Below are 6,183 nucleotides of genomic sequence, written 5' to 3' on the forward strand. Positions count from 1 at the left end.
AGTCAGCTGAATGATTTTGTTGATCTCAGCTTTGCTCAATGATGCATCTGCAGTCAAATGTTTGTTGGCTAGGTCAATCTGGACTGACTTGGTTCTATTCCATACGTCTCATTTTCCAGTAGGATTCCCCAGACATGTCTTCAGAAAAAATACAGAGGATCAAGGACAGAGTGAAAAGCAGAAATTGACTCATCCTTCTTCTAACCCTCTGCTTGAGTCAAGTTTGTTACTATTCCATTGGCCAAAGCAAGTCACATTAAAAAGCCCAGCATCAGTTCGGGAAGGAACCATCAAATAACAGAACAAAAGACCTAGACACAGGAAGGCCATTTAATTAGGGTCATTGATGCAATCACTCTACCACAGTGGGGAAAGAAGAAAGAGTATGTGGGACTGTCTTCATAGGATGAATGGAACATTACGAAGTACAGACAGGGAAATGGCATAACCAGGCATCAGAGGGAAAGAAGTACAGTTTCTCTACTGTAAAGGAGAAGTTGGAAGAGAGAGAGGAACTGGACACTATGAGACCACTTAGGAGCTACTCCAGTTGCACAAGCTAAAAAAATAAAATAAGGACTTGAGCTAAAGTGGCAACAGCAGGGAAGGCGAGAAGGGAGGGGATTGAAAGGCATGGTGAGAGCAGAATCTACAAGAATGAATGGATATAGGAGTGGGAGGAGAGAAGAATCAAAGGTGAACTGAAGCATGTAAGGTGAGCACCTGAGCTGATGACAATGCTGGTAACAGGTTGTAACAGAGAAGCAAGTTGGGGGCGAAGAGAGAGGATGAGTTCTGTTGTTGTCATAAGGGTCTAGAGGTACCTGCAATGGTAGTGAGATCTAGTAGTTTGCCATACAAAGAAGAAAATTTTCAAAGATTGATGAACACCGCTGAGGGTGGTTGTGATAAATTGGAAAGAGCCATGGATATGGAGCTGGAGCTGCTGGAGTCCCAGCTCTTCCTCTTATTAACTGTGTAAAAATAGGAGGATAAAGCAGAAACGAAAATACAGCAAAACAGGGGGTTACCAATTGTTCATTTACTGATAGGTTTTTGAATCCTTGTCTTTGCTTTTACTTTACTCCTGCTTCTTCCCTCAGCCTACAGCACGTGTTCATTTTTTAAAACCAGCCATGCCTACAAAATTCGAGGGCAAAAAAAAAAGATCTGTGCATCCAGATGGACATGCATTTCACCTACAGGTTTCGTAAACCATTTGGGATTTTTTTTTATATCAATGAGCTCTGTTCAGATAAGCTGCTGCTGTAATTTTTTTTTAAACCTTTAAGTTACTGTAATTTTAAAAATAAACTTAGCCATTTTGCATTTATATTGACTTATTTTTGCATTATTATTTCATCAGGAAAAACTTGACTCAAATAACTTTTAGATATGATTTCAAAGAGGTTACTGAGTTCGTAAATGTGATTTGATTTAATCTGGATGCTAAAAAGTTTTCCAGAGAAACATATGTACAATTTTATGTTGAAAGTGTTTGGAAAAGCAGAGGGTCATTATACCAAAACTAACTCCACAGAACACCTTCAGGAATATATCTACTACAAAAATTTAGGTTAACTCTGGAATGAAGAGAGTGCAGAATTACTGAGAAGCCCTTGGAATAACCAAGTCTAACGAGTCCAATCATATTCCCGGATGTGACTGAATTTGAGTTGAGTTTGCGGAAGCAGAGAGATGTGGATTGAATGAGAGAGATAAGACAATGCAGGACAGACAAAGGAGATGGTCCATTGTTTGTAGCAGGACCAGGAGGCATTTGCAATTGGAATAAAGAGGTCAGTCAAGGGCAGAATCCTGAGTCCAGAGAAAGCCCCTTGAACCTACATATGAAGCTCAAACTCATTAGCTTGGCCCTTACAGCCTTCCTAGACCTGTCCCTCTCCTCTCAAAGTTTCTCTCTTCCTCCTCCAGCTAGATGGGCCCACTTCATTATCCTACCATTCTGCCATACTTCAGAACAAGGGTGGCAAAGGCTGGCCACGATGGAGAGTATGTTTCTCAACACTGGTGGTGCGTTAGTGTCACTTGTGAATCTTTGTCAGCCTTGCTATTTGTTTTTAATGTATCCATCCTCCCTCTCCAAAACAGAGAGGAAAGATATATTAAATTCCTTGGCATCAGAGTCTAAGTCTAAGGCAAGTTTGTGGAGACAATGGTGAAGAAAATCAATATTTGTTTTGAGGGTGATTTTAATGAGTCTGATGATGACTGACACCTTCCTACAGAAACATGACACATAGTTCACGAAGAAAGACATGCATTTCTCCTCCTGGTGGCAGATTAGTGACTTTTTGAAAGCTGCCGTCTTCCAGAAGCTGCAAGAAACATCACAGCAAGAGACCACATAAGAAATAAGTCACTGATTCTCTCCCAATCTTTCAGAATCTTGCAGAAAGGCATGATTGGTCTGGGACTCAGTTATGTTCACTGTGGGATCCTGTTTTAAAACGGGACTTTAGGCTTCTGTTCTTCTCCCTTTTAAAGGGGCTAGTATCAGAACAGCCTTGTAAGCAGGGCAAAAAAGCCCAAATTTGGTTGCCAAATACTCTGTGTGTAGGTGTCAGCTGTTTATAGGAGTTATTAGGAACACAAGCTGAAAGGTAAGTGCAAGGACAGCCCCTCTCACTGGAAGGAGGGTGTTGTCAAGGGTCCCCAAGACCACCCTCAGGTTCAATGATTCACTAGAAGAACACACAGACCTCAGAAAAGTTATTATACTCACCGTTACAGTTGACCACAGCAAAAGGATACAGATCAAAATCAACAGAGGGAGAAGGTGCATGGGGCAGAGTCCAGGAGAGACCAGGCACAAGCTTCCAGTCATCCTCTCCCAGTGAAGTTGTATGGACAGCACTTAATTCTCCCAGAAACAATGTGTGACATTATGTGGCAAGGTAGGCATGGAGCACCCCTGTGGTTGACCTTCGTTACTTGGCCTGTAGGACCTCCAGATGTCAGACTGACACTGAGTACTCCAAGTTCCCCATCATAAATCCTATTGTTAGTATAACCCATCTGGTGTGGTTCAAATCCACAGGTAAACAAAGACATTCTTGTCAAGTAGGATATTCCAAGGTCTTAGAGGTTATCTCTCAGGAGCCAGTCAACAACCAGACCTTTCTTCAGAATGCGCAGGGTTTGAACATCCCAGGCCACAGCACCAGAGGGGAGCAACTCGGGATGCACTCTCAGGGCCTTTCACTGGAAAATCCTGCTTGTCTTTCCATGAAGGCAAGGGAGCTCTGTTCTGGGTACCCCACATTCCATATTCTTATAGGGAAGGCCAAAACTGAAGTCTCATTATATGTATCTTTGAGTTCTTGATTTTATAACTATAAAGCACAAAATACTTTGCAATCCCACATATAACAGAAAAACAGAATATAGATAGATGGTGAAAAGCAAGAATGAAAACCCAAGTCTTTCAACATTTTTCTATATTAATTAACCTTCTGCTAAACATTTTGAAAAGTTTTTGAAAAGTCAAGAAATAGTCTTTAGCCTTGAAATAGTCTTTGCTTTTCGGTAGTTTCTTTCATTCTTCTGTGCAGTTGGCCATCAGATGTTTTTTAAAGTGTAGTTTATAGAAACATCCAGGGTTGAACTCTTAGGAGGCCTCTAACACAAGTCGAAACATCTTAATACAATTCTCCTAAAGAGAGACTAATGTTGTATATACAAGAGGATCCTCTCTCTCAGATTACACGCTTCTGTGAAATCTCTCTTTTGTTATTTTTTTAACACAAAACTTTAACACAAGACCTTTATCCATCTTTTTGCTGCCTGCTTTAAAATACTTGCAAATTAGATCCGTGCTCTTTGATCCAGGTTGATTTCTTTGCATCCGTATTTAATACTTTCACCAAAGGGCAGCGACAGTTCCTTGATATGCTAAGAATCCTATCTTTTTATGGGTTGAGAGAAAAACAGTCTGCACAACTCAAAGTACTGAGCAAAGATTGGAAATTTGCTTTGAACCGGGACCTCTCCCACACTGTACCCAAGCTCATGCCAAATTTGTACAGGTGTACACCACATGAACAGATGAACAAATGTGATTATGAGAGCTCTCAGGATACGCCTGAGCCCATAACACATTTCTCCCAAAGTGGACCTGTGCATCTGTCATGAACTCGAAGTATTTGTTTACTTGCCAGCAAAAAACTACTTAAACTGCTAAGCTTGTACCTATTAGATCTTACAGTTTTTAAAAGAAGAAAAGGGACATGATGAAATGACATGACAGGAGTGTCATGATGTGCTCAGGATGAAAGAAGCACAGAGGCCAACAGAAGAGGGACAGGTTTTGAGTTGTCCTAACTCTTGGAATATCATGGTGATTACATCTCCATCCTTTTGTCCTGGGAACGTATTGTTACTTGGGAGGAACGTTGAATTGTAATGGTTGTTTAATGTGTCTTTTGTAATTGTTGAGAGCAAAAACAAGATATGTTTATTTGGAAAATAAACATGGGAAGGATGTTCCTCACCCCAGACACTGGATATTTTTAGAATATTCTCTTTATATTGTCGTATCCTCTTTCTCAGTAACGCTCATGCTCAAGGTCCTTGCTCCTCTTCCTACTTTGCAGTCTCCTAAACTTGATTTTTTTCAAACATTCATGCAATTTCTCATTCATTAGACAAATGGTTTTTAGAGCCCACTCAAATGATCCCTGCCCCCATGGAGCTTAAATTCAAATAGGGCAGAACAGATCATTAGCATAATATATATGCAAATTAACATGTTAGAAGGTGCTGAGTGTTCTAGAGAAAAATAAAACAAGATAGAGGGGATGAAAAAGTGCCAGAGGGTTGAACCAAAACTTTCCTGTTATCCTCCTATCTTTCTTTGTACCTCTCAGCTGCTCTGATGTACTGATTCACCTAGATGTGCTGCTGGGAGAAAGCAAATCCTTTTCCTTTCTCTCGTGCCTTCCTGCTCGTGTGTATAATGTGCCAATAATAACCACTATTTGAGTGAGCCTTCATAATCATTATTTGTTTTAATACTGAAAACAACCTATATGGCGAAAACAAGCCTCAGATAAGTGAACAGCTTGGTTAAGGTCAAATAGTTACTCAATATTAGAATGGGAATCTTGAACCCAGGTTCTGTGAAACCAAGTTGCGTGGACTTTTGCGCTTATTGTTTCTACCATTGTTTGACACCCAAAAACTAAAAGTATGACTATCATGCCAGGTGGAGGAGAGAAATGTCTCAGTCACAATGGCAAAAGAATCATCTATGAAGGGAATAGGTAAACTACTTGGGTGCATAGTATGGGTGCTCAAGCAATTATTCAACAAATGTTTATTGAGTATCTACTAAGTGCTAGGTACTAAGAGTCGTCATCTACTTTACCTACAAATAAGATATGTTAGATTCAAATCAATAAACAATGGCAGGCTGAGGAATAAATGTTTTAAATGAGACCAGGATATCATATTAATAATTGTCTCTTGAGTCTATTAACAGTCTAGAAAAAAGTTAATGATTTATGGAGAGGAAGAAGAAATAAAGGACATAGGAAGGGTAAATCAACTAAATTTAGAACTAAGGGCAGAATTAAGTGTTAAATCAGAGAGTTCTCCCTATTACCTTAACAGTGAGTTCAGTAGAGTAAAGTAAGGCAATAGCATCAATCACTGTAAATTCTCCTAATAAACCTTAAAGAGATCTGGTGTGGGAAAGAGCTATAATGTCATGGAGCAAGCACAAGACTTAAGACTTTCCAGTCCTGACTCTGTCATGTGGCAGTTTTGTGACCTTTATCTATAAAATGCAGTTAATAAGCCTTACCTAGAGGGGTTGGATTACATAAGGTCACACGTGCATGTGGCACAAAGCAAGCATTTTTGTCAGGGATCTTGCAACTGCAGGAGAAAGAAATGCAACTCCAAAGGTTATTTATTGGCTTGCATGAATAAAAAAAGATGCAGTGCTACTGTTTTATGTACATTTGAGGTAAGAACTCAGCTGATGTCACCAGGAGCCCAGCTCTCTCCATCTCTTGGCTATGTTCTCGTTTGTGCTGTCTTTATCCTCAGGTTGGTTCTTTTCTTGAGGAAACGAAATGGCAGCTGGCAGGTCCAGATTCAAATCTTCACAGTCACAGAGTTCTTTCACCGTAATTCCACCCCAAGCCTTAACAGGGC

This window comes from Equus przewalskii, chromosome 29, assembly GCF_037783145.1.
Source record: "Equus przewalskii isolate Varuska chromosome 29, EquPr2, whole genome shotgun sequence".
Taxonomy (NCBI): Eukaryota; Metazoa; Chordata; class Mammalia; order Perissodactyla; family Equidae; genus Equus; species Equus przewalskii.